Source organism: Mastomys coucha, unplaced genomic scaffold, assembly GCF_008632895.1.
Source record: "Mastomys coucha isolate ucsf_1 unplaced genomic scaffold, UCSF_Mcou_1 pScaffold21, whole genome shotgun sequence".
Classification (NCBI taxonomy): Eukaryota; Metazoa; Chordata; class Mammalia; order Rodentia; family Muridae; genus Mastomys; species Mastomys coucha.
Window position 1 is genome coordinate 127,990,589 of NW_022196904.1, and position 20,865 is coordinate 128,011,453.

Genomic DNA, 20,865 nt, shown 5'->3' on the forward strand with positions numbered 1-20,865 from the left:
AGCCTAGTGAAGTTCCAAGAGACAACTCTATGGGACTGGGGTGTCATGATGACCCCCAACACCCAAGTCATCCACACTGCTTCAAATGATTTTGTTATTATTAGGGCTAAAGGCCAACTTTCTGGAAAACCGTGCTGTCTCATCCACTTAAAATTGAATACAGCAAGAGAACTGGTACCTGTGAGATCAGTTAGAGCTGTTAGGGTATTTGGTGCACTGGGAATGAATCCTGAGGTTTGAGTTAGGTCATCTCCAGGCACACAGAAAGCCAAATGCTAAAGGCTGTTGGTGGAGACTGAGCAGTTGGAGCGGATGAAAGTCAACACTTTCTCTATTCATATTCTGAGCCAGCCTCAATTGGAAAGGGGAATAATGAACAGACACTGATTAAATTGCCCATATGAATATTCATTGAATCACCTGGCCTTTCATGCTAATTTGTTCTTTCTCCCATGGCTGCCTCTGAAGAGCAAAGCTTCCTTCCCTCTCTGAAGACCCGAGTTCAGCTCTGATTAGAAAACAGAGAAACTGAGCTTGAAATTCTGCCAAGAAAAAAATAAAAAATAAAAATAAACTTAACAGAATCTTGACCCCGGTTCCTGGATCTAATCTGACCCTTTAAGATGTAGCTTCCCTTTAATGTCTACTTTAGTACCTTCAAAGCAATAGGAATTATTACATTGAGATGGACATGCACATTTGATATGAGTGCTGTAGGGATACATTTCAAAGGATTGTCATATTAAATTGTCCTGTGAGACTCCCTTGAGCCAAACACCTAAAGGGAACTACTCCTCAAATGTCAGACAGATCTCTGTCTAAAAATCAAGATCAACGTTTGGATGCATCAGGGTTTTGGAGAGACAAACCCTGACAAACACTGGCTGTGGGCTGACCCTGCTCTAGAGGCTTCCCATAGCGGACAAGGAGTGTGGCACACTGTTTCTCCCAAGGCAGAGCATGTAGCCCAGCTCCCTGCCTCCATCCTTTAGTGCCTTAACCTCCTTTATGTCCAGAAGCTCTCTTGGGTCTCCCCCATTCCCCAAGGCCTGTGCCCCAGGCTGGGAGGAGTCCCTAGGAGGAGCTGGGTTGTAGGGGAACAAAGATCTCACATGCTCTATCTCCCCGAGCCCCTTGCTCCTCACATATGCCTGATACCTGGTAGTCAGCCATTGCTGTAGCAGTGTACCTGGGGCAGAGGGGACATCTGCCTGGGGATCGCAGAGTCTTTGGGGAAAGGCACAGGAGGAGAGGATGCCCTCCCACTTAATCTGTCAGCCTCCCAAGATGCCTCTAGGTCCTGCTTCTGCTGATTTAGTTCAGTACATGGACTTCCCTGTCCCTGCCCCATGAGACATGGGATGATACATAGTCTTGTTCTACCTGGAACTCAGCCATGCAAGAGAAAGAGTTTAGAGCCAAGGAATATTCAGTTTCAGCAGGCAATGGTATCCATCATAGACCAAAGAAGAGTTGCCCTTATTAAAATCTTTGGGTGGGGGGAGGGACTGGAGAGATGGCTCAGTGGTTTAAGAACATTGACTGCTCTTCCGAAGGTACTAAGTTCAAATCCCAGCAACCACATGGTGGCTCACAACCATCTGTAATGAGATCTGACACCCTTTTCTGGTGCTGTCTGAAGACAGCTACAATGTACTTAGATATAATAATAAATAAGTATTTTGAAAATTAAAATAAAATAAAATAAAATCTTTGGGGTTAGTTTAGAACACATAGGGTTCTTCCCTAAGACATAAGTTCAGTTCCCAGAAACAACCTGTAACTCCAACTTCAGGGGATCTGACATCCTCTTCTGACCTCTGCAGGTACTGTGCTGGTGTATACAAATATACTCAGATATACATATGTATACATAACATTTAAAACATTTTTCTGAATGCTTCTGAGAATCTCTTCTGAGAATGTTCACATATGGGGTAGTCCCTCATCCAGAACAGAGGTAGGACCTGAGGGTTTCAAGCTTATACTGTTTTCCCCTGTTATCCATGCCCATATGTAGCATGATGGCTTCGGAAAAAGGATATGTAATTAAATTAGGCTATGTCTATATGATTATACTAAAATCTAAATGTGACATGAAAATATTAACTGGCCAAGAAAGCATTTCTATTGAGAACACCTGAGGACATCTGAGCCCAGGAAAGATGAAGGATGAATGGCTGGGGTGGGGGTGAGGTCACATTTCCTTGGGAGTAGCTGGAGGCAGGGCATGCTGCCTCACTCTGGGTACTAGAAAGAGTTCACCATCTCCATCCTAACATAGCCTCATCTTCATATTTGATAAATCTGCACAGAGCCTGTCTCCAAATGAGACCACTAGCACAGGTGCTAGAAACGCAATCAACCCCCAGTAGGAAATCCAGCTACCTCCCACATTGAGTACCAGGAGACCCAGGGGTTCCCACTGGCCTTTGAAAACTGGACCAGGTATCAAAAGCATTGACATCTCAGCCCCTGGCTATATTCGTGCTTAACTCCAGCACACAGCTCTACTGTATTCCTACTGTATTTTTGGTTGTTTAGTTGGTTTGGTTGGAGGTGAGAGTCCTTGTGTCTGTCTATCTGTGTTTATGTGTGTATGTGTGTGTGAGTCTCTGTGTGTATCTGTGTCTGTGTGTCTCTGTGTGTAGGTGTATGTGTGTGTGTACGTGTGTGTATCTGTGCTGACTTTGACTGTCTGCTCCTTGTCCCATGGTTAGCAGTGCTGCCTCTGGCCTTGCAACTGTCTCCAGTGCAAAGGTCTTTGTTCCTGTATGTAGGACTCAGCTTGTTCCTAAGAAGTAGCTACACTTAATCAACTTAGTTAACTCCTTGTCTCCAGGATGCTCTAGGGCCTCTTCTCTTGAATAGGTAGAGGATATTCAAGTTGTGTTGTCTATTATATCTGGCTGCATTAGAAGTGGGTATATGAAAGGACAATTGTGTTCAGCATACTTCCCAGGAGGGATCTCATGGAAGCTAGCTACTGGCCCACCAACATTAGCCTTACTTCTCAGAGTCTGACTATCTCCCATCAGGCCCTCTTGATGATGTCATACCCTAACTAGAAACTTCAATGTGTCTCATTCCTGGTGTTCCCAACCACTGGCATTAGTTCACACTGCAATGTTTGGAAGCAACTTGAGGTTCTCACCAAGGGTCCTTTCTTTCTACTGCCTATAGAGAGTTATCTCCAGCACCATCTCTGCAGACCTGAGCCGGGCCCAGCTTTAGTTGCTGCTGCAGTGCTGTGAAGAGGCATCATGACCAAGGCAACTTAACAAAAGAAAGCATTGGACTCGGGTTCCTTCCGGTCTGTCTGGGCTGGTATCCTGAGCAGACCTTGGGTGCAAGCTCCGCAGCCAGTCCCATAACACCCAGAGGAAGCTCCACTTCCAGGCACTCTGACACACCCAGGATCAGAGGTGAGCAGGAACCAACATCTGTCCCAACACTGGGAGTAACTGAGACCAGTGGAACCAGGCACACAGGAACTCTGCCAGCCCAGTGACTCGGGTTCCTTCCGGTCTGTCTGGGCTGGTGTCCAGAGAAGACCTTGAGTGCAAGCTCCGCAGCCAGTCCCACAACACACAGAGGAAGCTCCACTCCCAGGTGTTCTAACAAGCCCAGGATCACAGGATCCCAGAATCACAGGGTCATAGAGACAGCTTGACTCTGAGGAGTTCTGACACAACCAGGATCACAGGAAGGACAGGCTCCAGTCAGATTTAGCAAGGGCAGGTAGCACTAGAGATAACCAGATGGCGGGGGCAAGCATAAGAAAATAAACAACACAAACCAAGGTCACGTGGCATCATCAGAACCCAATTCTCCCACCATAGCAAGTCCTGGACACACCATCACACCGGAAAAGCAAGATTCAGATATAAAATCACTTCTCATGGTGATGATACAGGACTTTAAGAAAGACATAAATAGCACCCTCAAAGAAACACAAGAGAATACAGGAAAACAGCTAGAAGCCCTTCAAGAGGAAACACAAAAATCCCTTAAAGAACTACAGAAAAACACAATCAAACAGGTGAAGGAAATGAGCAAAACCTCTTTCCCCAAACCAAGAAGAAAGTATCCTGAAAACTGGGCCGTAACGACATGTATAGGACACTGTGTGCCCCTCAGTGTATGCCAAATGCCACAGAACCAAGAGTTGCAGGCATGAACCCACCACTAGGTGAGTCACCTGGGGAGTGGGCTCAGTTAAGTCCACCTTATCCAAGAAGCTAACTTCACAAGGATCAGAAAAACACGCAAAGTTCTCCCAGAGGCCCTGTGAACATGGCAGCCACATTTGTCCCTGCTGATTCGATTGGCTAACTGTTGAACAGAAGTGGAATGCGAAGCCACCTCAGGATAGTGGCATGGTCCTAGTATCCCACTAGGACTCCTCTCACCTTATCCTTGAACCCCATAACCAAGTTCATCATTTGGCCTCGAAGACACAGAGGAGGCATTGTCAGATCCAGGGAACAGTTAGATCTCAGCTAAGGTCTCTGTAGCTGACCTAGGCTGCTCTGTGCACACAGAGGTTTGGCTGGGAGCACCTGGGATGGGAGTGAGTAGATGGCAGAGCTTTGTCGAGGTCCCTAAAGGGAGTCTTTTCCTCCTGGGAAAGCATTGTAATTTTTATAGATTCACTTTTTCTCTAACTCTTTTTAATCTGCTGTTACATGACATTTTTTTTTTTTCAGAAGATCAGGATCTGAGTTGTATCTATGGTTCTGGGTGGAGACGTGAGTCTCTGAACTGCCAGGGAGATCATAAGATTAATACCTATCAGGAGGCTAGATAAAGAGCAAAGGCATGTTGTTTTTCTCTCTTAAGAGTTAATACAAATGTCAATCACCTGGAGAGGAAAAGCCCTCTCTTACCCCCTCTTGCCAGAAAATATTTATCTAACATTTTAAGTATTAAGGTTACCTTAAGCCATAGGTCAGTCCAATCGTCTCTCTGGCCACTGGCCACTCTGATCCTGGAAAGTGTTTTCCGTCACTCTACGGTAACCTAGCTTGTCTTCTATACTGTACTTTGTAGAGCTCTCAGAATTCTTTCATCAAAGATCGTAAGAACCAGGAGACAAGGGCAAGCCATAGTGCAGTCCCAGCAGCAGCAGATAGAGTGCCACACATGGCCCAGCCTTTCGTGGGATGAATGAAGCCCAGGATACCCTCCCCCATGGATGAGCCTCCAAAGCTCGGAGTCAGCAAATGCAGAATACCAAACGACCATCCACTAAACGCCCTTGGGTTTCACTCCCAGAAGGCTGGCAACAAAGAAATAAAGTGCCCTCTTCAGAGATGAATGTGTGTACAGCAGGACACACATGAACATGGAAATATTATCAGGAAATGTGGGGCTGAAGGAGGAGGGAATGGAGACCAGGAGGGAGTAGGATGTCCCCCAGGGGCTTCCTGTTCTGTGTGTTCACAGTCACAGAATGTGGCTTCATGGGATTCAACTCATTATTGCTCTTTAAGCTGAATCTGCATGTTTTAAAAAATCTCATTTCTCTCTGTTTTATGTATTTTATAACTTATTTTAATTTCACAAGGAATGAGTCACAATGAGAGCCCCAGGCATCAACAGGAATCTAATTCTGAGGAGCTAAGGGGTGAGTGAAGGCAGGCGGAAAATAGACAGGTCCCTAAGGGCACCAGGAGGCATCAGGACCGTCACTCAATTTTGCTGAGGCAAATCTCTGTTCTTTACCCTTTCAGAGAAGAGCCAATAAACATAGGGGGGATGATTTGAGTGAAGACAGGATGTTCTCAGTAGTCAGTGAGGCTCAGAATGGAGGATTCATGCTCCTCATTCAGTGCCCCCTTCGTTCACAAGTGAACGAAGTAAGGTGATGGGCTATCTTAATATGAAAATGCTGAGATCAAGGGTGCCCTAATCCACACTGCACGTGGCTATGGCTTTTCAGGCCATGCTTTGCCACAAGATACTCTGTTTTGACTTCATTCTGAACACAAATACAGGCTGTCCCACTGGAGGCTGGGTACTGCTAGTTGTTACGACATTTCTCAGGGGGAAAAAAGTAGAAAACAGGCTCCTTAATGGCACTGGGGAGCTAGAGGAATAGTGGTTGGCAGTGGGAGACAGCTGTGTAACATCCTCGAACAGAAACTAAGGCCAACCTCCCTCCCTTAGGACGGGCAGAGCCATCCCTCCATGGAGCCTGCAGGGGCCTATCTCCCAAAGCACTCCCCTCAGCTGACCAGGACCTTCTTCTTGCCCTAGGCTGAGTCTTCCTATAGTTGCCTTGCTCTACTCAGCACCCAAGACACGCAGTGGAAGAATGGGTCTGTTGTAGTTTGAATGTGAAATGTCCCCCAAAGGCTCCTGTACTGAACATCTAGTTGGTGATGCTGTTTGGGAAGGTTGAAGAACCTTGAGAGGTATAGCCTTATATGAGGGAATGAGCCACTGGGCATGTGTCTAAGGCTTTATAGCCTGTTCCACTTCCTTTCTACAGATACAAGAGGACCAGTGACCTCATATTCCTACCCCCATGTCTTCCCTACCATAATGGACTCTAGCCACAAATACTATAGACTAAAAGAAACCCTTCCTCCCTCAAGTTGCTTCTGGTCGAGCATTTAGTCACAGCAACAAGAAAAGCAACCCACATGTGGTCTGAGAGACACCAATGCCCCTGAGGACCAAGGAGCAAGGAAAACATCTCAAAACTCTCATGGAGCCTAGGAATGAAAGAAACTGTCTCTGGGTAGTAAACAGTGGAAACAGCAAAGGGCAGAGGGGTACTCTGGGGGATTTTCCAGGCTAATGGGGCAAAGACAGAGGGGGACTGTCAACAAGATGGATTGACAGTATGACTGGAGACACACCAAAGTCATTTGGTCACAACTGAGCAATGCCCTGCCACATCTGGCACACCAAGCTGTGCTCACAGATGAAAGATTTGGCTCCTGGTTTCATCCTGTGTTCTAGAAACAGAGGCTCTGAGCATCCTCATGGCTCCAAGAACTGTAGAAATCCCCCCTTTCTCATACACATTCTCTCTCCTCCTCTCTCCCCCCAATCTCCTCTCTTCTGTCCATCTCACTCCCATCTTTATCCCTCTCTTCCTCCCTCCCTCTTTCCCTCTTAACTTCTCAGTAAAGGGCATCTTCACAGAGAGTGGTCCCCTCAAATTAGCATCTCATAAATCATACTCATGCCTGGACAACTCTCCACCCCTGTGAGGCTGAGTGTATAAGACAGAGACACACACAAATCTGCTCAAAGGTGTAGGTAATGTAGGTGGTTGGTGCTTAGGGAAAGATCAGCTAAGCAGCAAAACTGATTCCCAAGTCCTCAGGGATTTGTCCAGCCTGAGAAGGAAGTCTTTACACAGGCATATTCTCACTAGTTACACTCAGGACAATGTCTACCAATCTCAGAGGCGGGGCGGTTCATAGTGAGCACAAGCATGGAAAAACTTGTTTTGACGTCTGTGTCCGAATGCAGAAAACGACAGTATCTCTCTGTGTTCATGTGCATGAGGGTGTGCTACAGGGTATACATCTGGAAACTGTGTGTGCCTCATTACCTGGGTGTGGATGTCTATGAATGTGTTCATCTGCACAGGTGTGTGCCTATACATCACAGTGTGACAATGGAGTCAGCTTAGTAGAAGAGAGAAGAAGAGAAAACTATGGATTGTGCCCCCATAGTGACAAAAGAGTGTTAAATCTGCCACCATTTCCACTTCAAACCCTAGCTAATGAAGCTGGCATCCTCATATGAAAGGTGTTCTCTGTTAGGGGTCAGCACTTTCTCCAACATGTGATCCAGGGAGGGGATGCCTGCTTCTGGGTGTTCAGCAGATACACTGTGCAGCCGGGTGCTAATTCACACTGTCTACTCTTAGAGTCATCTCCTGCTGCCACAAATCCCCAGTAGAATTATCTTCTGCTGCCCCAAATCTCCTTCTGCCCTGAAGCACTAGGAGACAGATATGACACCTACCAGATCCACACACCCTCTCTACGGGGCTCAGTTACAGAATAGCTGCAGAGAGCATAGCCAACAGGAAGGATGGGGAGGAGGAGGGAAAAGATGGTCTCCAGGTCAAGATGAGTCCCAGGCTACAACATGGAAGTTTTAGAGACTTTGGCCACAAAGGAAAACACATCCATCCTATTTATTCTATCCTATTCTACATATGTCCTGGAAAGAGGGACTAAATCTTTTCACTTATCTTAATTCTCAGCTGGTGACTGCTCCTGGCCAAAAGAGGGTACCAGTTCTGTAACCTCCTCCACAGAGCTCAAGGTCCAGTGGAGGAGACAACTATCAGAATCAACTAAGTATGAGCTAGGCAGAAAGGTGAGCTGCTGCGGGGGTACTGAGTCTCCAGGAGTGGCATAAGACCAGATGCCCAAGGAATGCCTCTCAGGGCTGTGTAACTAGAAAGTCTAAGCATGGAAGAAGATGTGGGAACACCAAACAAGGAAAGAGAAAGCACACACAAAGGCAAGAAGGGAAAGAACGTGGTGCAAAGGTCATAATGGACATGTGACAAGCCCGAGGAAGTATGTAGGCCGAACATCAGGAAGCCACCTATGGCCAGGCATGGACCCACCCACCATAAATTACAGAGATTATAGGCTTTTATAGCTCACCACTCAACAAAAAAGCAACCTGCGGTGGGATGTAGCTCAGAAGTAGAGTGCTTACCTTGTATATAAAGCCCTGGGTTTGATTCTCAGTATCACAGATTACCAGAAAGCCAAGATGTCTGTTGCAAGGTTGCTTCTTCTCTATTTGACAGGGAAGCTGAACCTGTGCAATCTCAACAATATGGCTACTTACATAAGACTTGAACAATGACAACACTGGTTGGCATGCCAACATCCATTAAGAATGTCATGGGGTCCCCACCCCTCTATGAAGCCTACAAGCTTTTAATGATGGCTAAGCAAGGAGAATCAATCTTCCCCAGGGTTGAGCCCTCTGATATGTTATCTAATACCAATTGGTCAGCCTTAAACACATATACATATGAGCAACACTAAATAGATGCAGCAGGTTACATTTATATATTCATTTGTGTGTGGGGGGGCGTGTGTGTGTATGTGTGTGTGTGTGTATGTAACAATAATAATTAAAGAAAAAGAGATAATAAATTTGAGAGGGAGTAGGGGCAGGTAGCAGATATGGGAGGAGTCACAGGGAGGAAATGGGGAAAATATGTAACCCCAATGCATGTACATGACATTTTTAATTAGACATGGTAAGGAATGGGGAGGGGAACAGGAGAGGTGAAGTGTGGGGGAGATGGCAGGAGAGAGAACCAGGATTGGTGGGGGAGGAGGCATCTCTAGGATGATCTAAAAACCTGAGACTATGGAAACTTCCAGGTATCTATGGGGGTGACCTGAACTAAGATTCATAGCAGTGAGGGATATGGAGCCTGAACCAGCCATCTCCTGCAACCAGACTTCCAATGGAGAGATGGGGACACCTACCCAGCCACAAAAACCTTTGACCCATATTTTTTTTTCTGCCTACAAGAGGGGGAGAGGTAAAGAGAGAGCAGAAAGTGAAGGAATGGCCAACGAATGACTGGCCTAGCTTGAGTCCTGTGCCGTGACACTTAATAGTATTTTGCTACACTTGCAAGCAGGAGGCTAGCATAACTGTCATTTGAGTGGCTTCACCCAGCCCCTGATGGAAACAGATGCAGAGACCCACGGCCAAACATTAGGCAGAACTCAGGAAATCATGTGAAAGGCTGGGAGGGAAGGATTGAAAGAGCCAGCAGAGTCAAAGACACCACAAAAAAATCTACACAAGCCACTAATTTGAGCCCATAGGGACTCACAGAGACTGAACCACCAATGCAAGAGCATGCATGGGACAGACCTAGTCCCCCTATGTATATGAAACAGATATACAGCTTGGTCCTCATGTGGAACCTCTAACAGCAGGGGCAGGAGCTGTCTCTGACTCTGTTGCCTGCTTTTGGATCCCTTTCCCAAGGGCAGCCTTAACTAGACTCATAGAGGAAGCTGCACCCAGTCTTACTACAACTGGATATGCCAAGGTATGATATCTTTGGGAGGTCTCCTGTTAACTGAGGATAAGGGGAGGAGGCATCGGTCAAGGAAGGTAAGAGAGTGGGGTTTGGAGGAAAGGAGAAAGGGGAAGCTTAAATTGTAACGTAAAGTAAATAAATTAATTAACTAATGTGAAAAAATTACACATGGTATTGCATACTTATAATCCCAGAACTTTGGAGGACCCAGCAGGCAGGGGATCAAAAGTTCAAGGTGGGCCTTCCACTAGGGCAGCTCATCAGCTTGTCTGCTCCTCTGAAGACTCTACAGTCTGAAGGCCTTCCAGGAGATCAGCTTCATGCCAGACAACAGACTGGAGCTTAGCATGGCTGCCCTCAGTGAGACCCAACAAGCAGCAGACCGAGACAGACACAAATACTTATTCCCAACCAATGAACAGAAGCCAGGGACCTCTGTGGTTGAATTAAAGAAAGGCTAGAAGAAGTTGTGGAGGAGAGCAACCTCATAGGAAGACCAGCAGTCTCAACTAACCTGGACCCCACCCCACCCTAAGTGAGATCTCTCAGACACTGAGCCACCAACCAGTCAGCATATACTAGCTGGTACAAAGCCCCTGACACATATACAACCGAGGACTGCCTGGTCTGGCCTCAGTGAGAGAAGAGACACCTAACCTTGCAAAGACTTGAGGCACCAGGGAATGGGGAGGCCTGGTGGAGGGGGCTGGGGGACATCCTTTTGGAGATGAGGGAGGAGGAATGAGATGAGGAACTGTCGGAGGGTGGACGGGGCGGGGTAGGGGGCGGCATAACAACTAGACTGTAAAAAAAAAAAAAAAATTAAAGATAATTAAAAAAAAAAAAATGTTCAAGGTGACTCTCAGCAAGTTCAAGGCCAGCCAAGGCTACATGAGAAAATGAAAAGAAAGAAAGGAAGGAGGAAAGGGAGGGAAAAAAAGGAAGGAAGGAAGGAAGGAAGGAAGGAAGGAAGGAAGGAAGGAAGGAAGGAAAGGAGGAAGGAAGGGAGGGAGGAAGGAAGGAATGAAAGAAGGAAGGAAGAAAGGAAGGAAGGAAGGAAAGAAGGAAGAAAGGAAGGAAAGAAGGAAGGAAAGAAGGGAGATACATCACCTTGAAAGAGTATAATATGCATGTATTAAAAGAAATCCTGGATTATAACATCAAGGCTGAATGGGTGGGAAACTGAAGCTGGGCAGGTGAAGTCTAGAGACACAGAAGTCTCCATATAAAAGTTTTCATACACACACCCTGGATACAGGGATGATACTGGGGTCCACTCCCCATTCCCCACATAGTTGTGCTGCTCCTCCATGCCGCCTGAGGAAGACCAAGAGCTTCCAGGTGAGCAACTGTTCTGACAGCAGCCAAAGGATTGTATTTTGACAGAAACAGGTGCAGAAGATAAGATAGCACAGAAATATCCCCCAAATCCCTTCTACTTAAGACATCAACACAGCAGTGTGGCTGAGTACCTCCCCTGCAGTCAGAGTTGGCCTTTCTTTATCATCCTTTCATGATTTCTGCTGAAGAGGACCTTTAAGAAAAAATGTCAAGTGTCCCAGCAGCCAATGTGAATGCTCATGAGCCCTGTGCATTAGCACCAAATGTTCTGGATTCCAAGTGGCCTCTTGGTGTTGTGTGTCTATGTGGTCTGCCTCTGTCCTGACAGGCCATTATCAGGGCAGGAACTCTACCATTAAGTTCACCACACAGGCCATGGAGAAAAAGGAACAGAGCAAGCCTGATTGAGCCCCACACTCTACCTGCTCTAACTTACCAGCTGCCTGCTCTCCCCACCGGTATTTCTTCATACTTCTGAGAAGGAACCAGGATGCCTAGGGAAGCGTGGATGACTGGGGGCCATGTCACAGACCTGCAGGGTGCTGACTGCAGAGATGGCAGCATGAATCTGCTGTGAGAACTTCCCACAAGAGTAAATTCACACAGAGATGAAACCTATTAACTGGGCAAAGCTTGCATAAGCAGCAGGGCATGCCAGGGTCCACTTCCAGGCTGGGATTCAGGACTACAGGGGGAGCTAGGGAGAAGCTGACAGAGCCTTTGTCTTTTCCAGCTGTTACATTGAAACCTACAATTGTGTCCAATTAAAAAGAATCTATCATAAGAGTTCTGGTAGGTGTGCTCATGATGGGAAATCTTTAAATGGATACCAAGTGAGGCTTCTGTGGCTCACTGAATCTGCCCATCTGCCTTGCTACCCACAGAGCAAAACATTGACCTTCCTGGGTTTGGAGACATGGTTTGTGGTCCCCAGAACAACAGCCCTTATGTTTCTACATCCTAACCCACAAATGTATTCTTTTGTGTAGCCAAAGGGACATCAAAAATAAGACGAAACCACCGGGTCAGCTGGAGATGGGAGGTGTCTCAACACAGGAGTCCCTGCAAGAGAGAGGTAGAAAGGCCCCAGTAAAGGGAGACAGGCAGATGCTCTATTCTGACCTTGAGGTTTCAGGCAGAGGCCAAGAGTAGCAGCAGCCTCCAACAGGTGCAAGAGGTCAGGAACAGATGCCCTCCTGGCCCCCGCCTCCACAAGGAGCTGGCCTAGGAGCCCCAGCCACAGATTTTCACCAAATATAAGAACCAATATGTGTGCTATCCTCAGTTACACATAGTAGCAAAATCCAGGTTAATGATGTGTGCACAAACCTAAGATGCTTACAGGAAGTCTGTAGCTCTGGGACAAAACCCACCAAATGACCTTAAGAGTGTGTGTGAAGCAGGCAGCCACAGCACTTGGCACACAGTGTCTCCTGCAGTGTCAGGTCTACGATCTACCTCCAAGAAACAGAGACACTGAGCCCTCAGAGGGGGCGATGATTTCTACAGGCGCTTCCACTCACTTGGGCTTTCTCTGAGTAGTTTGAAACTCGCATTTTTATAATGTCTGAATATATTAATGTTCCCTGAGAGAAAAAAAAACTGTTAGAAAATGGCCACAGAAATAGTTTAAGGTAAATCAAATAATATAGCTTACTAATGAAAGCTTTGAGCTTAATACCATTTTCTGTTCTATTTTAAAATTAGAATGGGTACTTTTTAAAATTCAGCAGAAAAAGCAAACTGCATGGTGGAGGCTGCCAGTTCCCTGGACAGTTCTCTAAGTCAATTCAGCCCAAGGTTGCAGCCATCTCCGCAGGTGACTGGCCCCATCTGTGAAGATTAAGTTTTAGTCCTGGAGCAAAAGAAAAGACCCACCTCCCTGAGCCAAGTGATGGAAACTCCTTAGAGAGAACTTCCTGCACAGTCCTAGGGACCATGTGGCTCACTTAATTGGCTGGTGGATTAATTGATTGATTGATTGATTGATTATTTGATTGATTGATTGATTGATTTAGACAGGGTTCCCTAGCCCAGGTTAACCTCAAACTCCCCCAGATCTTGGCCACCTGGCTCTCTGATTTCCCCTCCCAAGTTCACCTGCAAAGGTACAGCCTAGACCAGCCTGCAAGCTTCGCAAGCACCCTACCCCAACCCCTAAGGCTACTTTTTGAGCCCAGTTGTTTTCAAGAAATACGTTGATTGAGAGTGACCTTGAAGAGGAAGCTGGGCCCACTCAAGGTCATTAACAAGCAAAGCTCTGCAGACTTTTGGGACTCACCATGCACAGCAGTGTGGTGCTACCTCCCAGGCATCTGGTCCTCTAGCTTTACAGTGCAACATGTAGCAGCTTTGTTCTCTTCACTGGACCAGATGTCCATATGCACACACACACACACACCACCTTCCACCATCGCTGTGTGAACAAGGATGCTCTCTTTCCCATCATGTGTCAGGCACTCACTCTCACGCCCACAGCCGGCCCTCCCTTAGCAGAGCATCTCAGAGTAGGGAGGAGAAACACTCCCTCTGAGGTGGGATTCTCCCTCCCAGAGTCTTATCTCCCTTCCACAGATGCATTACTCCTCTGACAAGTAAACTTTCTCTGAGTTTCATCTTGCGTAATTTACAAAAGCACCTCACCCCCCACCCCCCGGCTGTAGCTGAGTTCTGCCAAATCTAGGAGTTTCTGTGTGTAAGCCACATAGGAAACACACTTTGAGGTACAATGGAGAAAATCAGGACTGAATGTTGCTAAGGTTACCCGAAAGCACAGGTAACCTGTGGGTGCTCACTGTGGCTTTCCTCATGATGCCAAAAATGGAAGCAGCCAGTGATTTCAACAAACCGAAATTCATTCAGACCAGGGCATGTTATGTAGTAACCAATATCCATGAGCCGCCAAGCCAAACAATGTGAAGAAACTGTCACATATTCCTATACTGAAGAAGCCATTCTAACTGGGCTGTACAACACATGTTTCAATTATAGGATGTTCTGTGACAAGGAAGCCATGAAGGTAAGTAACAAGGTGATCAGGGGTTGTCAGGGTGTGGAAAGACAGTCGAAGGGACCTATGAGTTTTAGGGCATCATACTATTCCATAGGCTCCATGACATCCAACATTGTCTAAAGCCATCAACTGCAGAGAACAGATCGAGCCTTACTGAGCATTCTGGTTTTTGAGTAACAGTGGCAGTCACTGTAGACTCATCCATAGAACCAAGCACTGTTGGCAATGGGAGGAACTGCATGTGCTAGAGAAACAGAGTTTGTGGGACATCACCATGATTTCTTCCCACTTTTATTCTGATCTTCAAGTCAAAATTAAATCTTTTAAACTGTATTATAAAACAATCTTGTGTGTGAAGCCACCATCATATGATGTCACCTAATCTTCTCACAGTGTGACAGTGACTATGTGGCAAAGGCTAGACTTGCCAGAGACCTGGGCATGCCCTGAATCCATACAAGTTCCAATTTACATTAGATCTGACTCAGAGAACCATCTTGCCTCTTAGGTTGGTTGGAGAGTTAGCTTCAACCATTACCAAGGTCCATCTGTCATTCTATGCATCAAAACAGGTGAGGAGTCCTGTCTGGCCTTCCTCCACCAATGGGCTCCACCAATGCCCAGAGTCAGCATGAGTGTCCAAAAACCAGAGTCTCTGTGATAATGGTTCAGCTGGCTCAGGCTGGCCACTCATCTGTACTATATTCTTCCAGGTGTTGAAGAGTTCAAGTATCCAGAGAGAAAGCTCAGACAGATGAGCTTTATGAACCAATGAAAATTGGTGGCAGTGCCAAATTCCTAAAGAAGAGTGACATGCCTCTGCGGCGAAATGCTTGCAGTCCACACAGCCCACTGACCCATACTCAATGTTTCCTCTGGAGAATGAAGACCATGTCTGCACAAAACTTACACACAAATGCCCACAGTAGCATACTCCTTCCAGACAACATGCACACATATGACCGCATCAAAGTCCTTCAGCAAGCAAAGGGACAGTGAACCCGGAGCATTCACTCAGAGCACTTCTGCTTAGCAACAGAGAAGAGTCAGCACCCACGTGTGCACCAGCCTAATTTAAGTACAGATTATTTAAAAACCATTAGACAATTTAACTACAGATTGTTTAAAAACCATTAGAGACCTCACTTTTACATTGATCAATAAAAGACAAAGTAATAACTCAAAGAAAAATGGCCAGCAGATCCTCAGATTTCCCAGCACCATTTGGTGAAGAGACTGCCTTTATTCAACATAGGTCTTTGACAGCTTTGCCAAAGAATAGGTGTCTGTGATGTATGGGCTTACTTCTGGGTCCTCCATTCTATACCATTGGTCTATGTATATTTTTGTGCCAGCGGCATTTGGCTTTTGCTAACTGCAGCTTACAGAGAGCAGTGGGGGATGAAAGTGAATTAAAACAAGGTATAATAAGAGGCCATCATGAAAACCATCACTTTGTATGTTAACTTTCAAAAAAATCAATTAAAAACGAAAGAAAGTTAAATGTCCAAAATGTCAAAGCTTTCAAAGGAGCAGGAGAGAGCCACTGTGGAATGTGATTATGTTCCCATCCCTGTTGTCATCAGACAGCTCACCCTGGATGTATGGCCAGAATTTTCTTTTACACTGATCTGGCATACTTCAGACATCACCCTATGACAGCATGAGGCCCACCTCCTTCACATGTTGGCGCTTTATCTTAGGGCAATACTACCTGCACATTCCACTGATGAGTATCACAGAAGAGCGTCACAAAAGCCACAGCCAAAAGCACAGAGTGTGTGTGGGAAGACCTGAGAGAACCTTCAGCCTCCAGCAATGTTTCCTTAGCAATGGAAGCTGAGATCACAATCATACCACTATACCAACTATGGCAATCTCTAGTGGTCAAGGGGGAGAACCAGAAACTAGAGAGATGGCTCACCAGTTAAGAACACTTGCTTCTCTTCCAAAGGACCCGCCTTTGGTTCCCAGCATCTACACTATAGCTTACAACTGTAACTACAGTTCCAAGGAACCTACTGCTTGCTCCTATGGGCACCTACACACATTTGGCATGCACATACATATAACTAATTTTTGTAAATGGGGCTGTAGAGACTGGTCAAAAGTTACAAACACTTGCTGTGGGTTCAGCACCCACATGGCGGCTCATAACTTGTAACTACAGTTCCGGTGGATCTGACATCCTCTTTCTGACCTCCATAGGCAGCAGGCACTCACATGGTACACATACACATATGCAGGCAAAACACTAATACACACAAATAAACCTTTGGGGTGGGAGGAGAGCCAGCCCAAAGGCATGGGACCAGAAGCAGGCAGTACACAGTAAATACTTACCAACCAAGCACAGCCATCAAGTTGGCAAGCCTGAGAGACAGAATCAGATTTAAGTCTTAGAAATACAGTAAAGGCTTTGAACAGAAAAAGCAAGCTCTGTACAACATGCATAATACATGTAGCATCCAAGTACAGACTCCAGAAAAACACAGGACAACTCTATGTAATGTCCATGAGCACATACACGATATTGACTATTGCACAGAGCATGCAAGGGGATAACAAACACCAAATCTAAATACTGCTAACCCTGAGGGACCAGAGGGAACGGGAGGCTGGCGGCCAGGCGGTGTCAGGGAGACCCTACACAGTCTGCCTGATTTTGTTCTGTAAGCTGAGTGGAAAGAATGGGGGATGTTTGGTGTTATTTTCCATTTTTTATATGCTTTAAATATTTCATAAGTTAAAAGAGCAAAGTACAGGACAATATAAATAATACACTACCATTCACCCTCCTAACAAAAGGATACACATACACACATATTTACATACAACAGAGACCTGGGTAGCCCTCGAATATGAATGAGGATAATTCTCAATTCTTACACATGCTCTTTACTCTGTTTAGATTTGTTTCCATGTACACATATTATATTTTCAATTTTTTAAAAGTGTAAATATTTTAAGAAGATTCAAGTAGGAGGAAGCCTTGGTTCACTGAGCCCAGCCAATCCCATCTTCTCTTCAAGGCTTTACAGAGGGCCCTCATCCTTGGGGTCCTGGTCCTCCAGTGTCCAAGAGTTTCTTTTCTTTCCTTCTCAACTGCTCCCTGCTCTCCTCCTGGTCTTGTCCTTGGGATTCTGCATGGACATCTAGGTTAATTCTATTCTCTAACGACTAAGAAGACACTAGAAGACAGGCCCTCCATGCCCATGGATCAGAATTAATATTGTGAAAAATAGTCATGAAACCAAAAGCAATCTACAGATTCAATACAATGTCAATCAACATTTCAGCACCATGCTCCACAAACACAGAAAAGCAATCCAAAAGTGTTCGTGGAGGTACAAAAGGCAGAAAACAGCCAAAGCAATCCTACACAAAACAATACCTGATTTCAAATTATACCATAGAGTCATTGCATTAAAAATACCACAGTATTGGTACAAACATCACACACACACACACACACACACACCAAATGAACAAACAAAACAAACAAACAAACCAGACAGAATCCATATGTAAGTCCATTCGATTGCAGTTACATGGTGCCTAAAGAACTACACTGGAATTGTTTTAACTGGCCTCAAGGGACTGAGCAGTAGACAGCAACTGCAGGAAGTAGCTTCTGTCCCCAAGATGACAGGAAGAAGAGGAGAGAGGCTGACGTTTCAAAGACAATGCTGCCCACTTGGAGAGCGTGCCCAAACTCAAGGGGTGTGCAGCAAGGAATCCACTGACACAATCGCCAAAACCAAGGCAGGAAAATGAATGCCACGTGTGTAGGTGCTGGCCTGTGGCTCAGAGGCCCCCAGAGGCAGTTCACATGCTTGCTTATCCAGCTTTCACAGTGAGCAAGAGGGGCCTCCCTGCTACCTGGAGAAGACCGGGAAAGGACTGGTTTCCAAGCTAGAGGATCCTTCTGCAGGAACAGTTGAGGAACTGCAATCTCTTGGGGATGACCAGTGCTTCTGCCGCTGTGCCCTTAGGGGTTTCCCACAAGGAGGTGCCATCACGACTCAATTTGCCACGCTCCTTGCCCAGCTGACGACCTCGAGGCCAGCATGCTGACACTCTACCCCATCAATTTCCACCAAGGAGATCCAAGCTAAACATCTTAGGCCTTGCCTTTCCAAAAGCTTGAATTATATGATTTGGGAGCAGCCAGATCATATGTACGATATCGATTCAATTCTTTTAAAACAAACAAAATGCAGGCCAAGTGGTACCTAGAAAAGGTTACCAATTGTGCAGACAAAGCCCTGAAGATATAGTTCTGTCTTGGCTACATCAGACAATTAAACATGACCAGTGTCGGAATGGGGAATTGCTCAGTAAGTAAGAGCTCTTGCCATATAAGTTAGATTACCTGAATACACCTAACACCAGTGAATGTACCTGTATTGTGGAACAGAGATAGGTGGATCCAAGGAGCTCACTGTTCAGTCAGCCTAGCTGAATTGGTGACTTCCTGTCTTAAAAAATAAGGTGGAGATAGCTCAGTGGTTAAGGTCACGTGCTACTCTTGCAAAGTACCTGCACTTGGCTCCTCCCACTTACATGGCAGCTTACAACTGTCCACTCCAGTTCTAGAGGATCTAGCTCTCTCTTCTGGCCACTATAGGCACTAAGCACACACATGATACACACATATACATGTAAGCAAAATACTTATACACATATAATTAAAAGTAAATAATCTTTTTAAAAAAATTAATGGAAAGTAAAAAAAGAATATACCTGACAGCCTCCCTTGGCCTCCACATACTTCCTAAAGAGCAGATACACCAAGACACACAGCAGTGTTCATACACTACACACACACACACACATACACCAACACACACCACACAACACATTACACACAGTAACACATACACACTTACACGCACCTACACCATGCAGACATACCATACACACACACACTCAGACTCATACACATACACACACACCACGCACACCCTCACACTACACACACACTCACACACTCATACATACACACCACACACACACTCACAACCACACATAAACATTGGCCAGTGTAGATTTCATTTACAAAACCCTCATTGACTTCTTCAGCTTTGTATGCTCAAAGCCATGGAAGAACCCATGACTATATTCTTCCCCAGCTTGTTTCTGCCTAATGAGCAGCAAACCCTCTATGGTGCTGCACATGAGCTAAGCAGAGGCAGTGGGGGAGGGAAGGGCTTCTCAGACCACAGAGGAGAACAGCGCCAGGAGACCCAGCCAACCAAAGCTCCTCTCAGCTGCAAGAATTGGGATGATCATCTCCATCAGAAAGCTCGAGCCAGGGAGATCATCACAGCCTGTGTGTCTGTGACCTTAGGGTCCCCAACCCTGACTGGTGAATCTCTACTACACAAAAAGTTCAAACAGTGCCATGTGGGACATGGCTGCTAACCATTAATTGGCAAGCCTAGCTTGCACTGTGTCCTCTCAACAGGATTCAGGGGAATCCCTTCACTCTCGGCTCCAGGCAAGTTTTATTTAAACCTCTATTAAGCATGTTGCAGCTTTGAGCTGAACTGTTGCTCCCTGTTCCACACAGAGGGATCTCATTGCTTGCCTTCTGCAGATGGGCCCTGAGGCAGGGTGAGGGCCTCAGCTCCTCTCGTGATCCATGCAGGGCTATCTGAAGAGGAAGGACACATGTCAACGTTTGCTGGTGGAAAGGCCATTTCAGAAGGGAAGGTCACCTACTCTGGTACCTTTCTGTTTTCCAAAAACAATCTAGATGCCATGCATCCATTCAGAGCTCACAGTTCAAGGAAGTGCAGGGCAAGAACCTTGGCTTGACCTTGAAGACTGGTGTTTTCCCCTGTGGTTCTGGTGCCTTCTTTCTTCCTGGCCATTGTACCCTCCCTGGGTAGAAGGAGGACCCCAACACTTAATGGCTAACAGCACTCAAAGCTCCAGGCTCATGTCCAAAGGCAGATAAATCACTGCTGTTTGTCACTCAGGACCTGTTGAAATCAGAGGAATTCAAGCTGCTTAGTATACTGTTCTGACAGTTTTCCTGTGTCCAGCAACACATCAAGACATAGGTGTTGGGATAATATTATTGTGCACTGTGTAAAGATTGTCTTTGTATTATTCAAATGCTGATTTCTGTGTCAGCAGACCAGGGTTTGGTATTGTTATTTTTATTGGATCACCTCCTCCCAAGGTATTTTGTATACACTCCCTCCCTCACCTTCTGATGGTTTAAATAAAAGCTGATGGCCTATATAGCGAAGGGAGAGAAAAATAAGCAGGATTTCTGGCAGAACTAGGAATGAGTGAGAGGTGCTGGAGAATTAATTGCCCAGCCAGACCAGGAGAAAGAAGCAAGTGCCAGAAGTGAGAAGAGGACACAAGCTGTATGGCAGAACTTAGAATAGAATGAAAGGGTTAATCAAATTATAAGAGCTATCTGGGAACA

At 45.9% G+C, this 20,865-nt stretch overlaps 1 long non-coding RNA gene across 1 annotated transcript; it reads right to left on the reverse strand.

Annotated features, from left to right (window-relative positions):
* Positions 1-395: 395 nt before the first annotated feature.
* LOC116103149 lies at positions 396-16,166 on the reverse strand. Its single transcript, XR_004123419.1, has 2 exons — positions 16,132-16,166; positions 396-542 (listed from the first exon to the last, which is right to left on the reverse strand). It is a non-coding gene; the product is annotated as an uncharacterized LOC116103149 (long non-coding RNA).
* Positions 16,167-20,865: the final 4,699 nt, after the last annotated feature.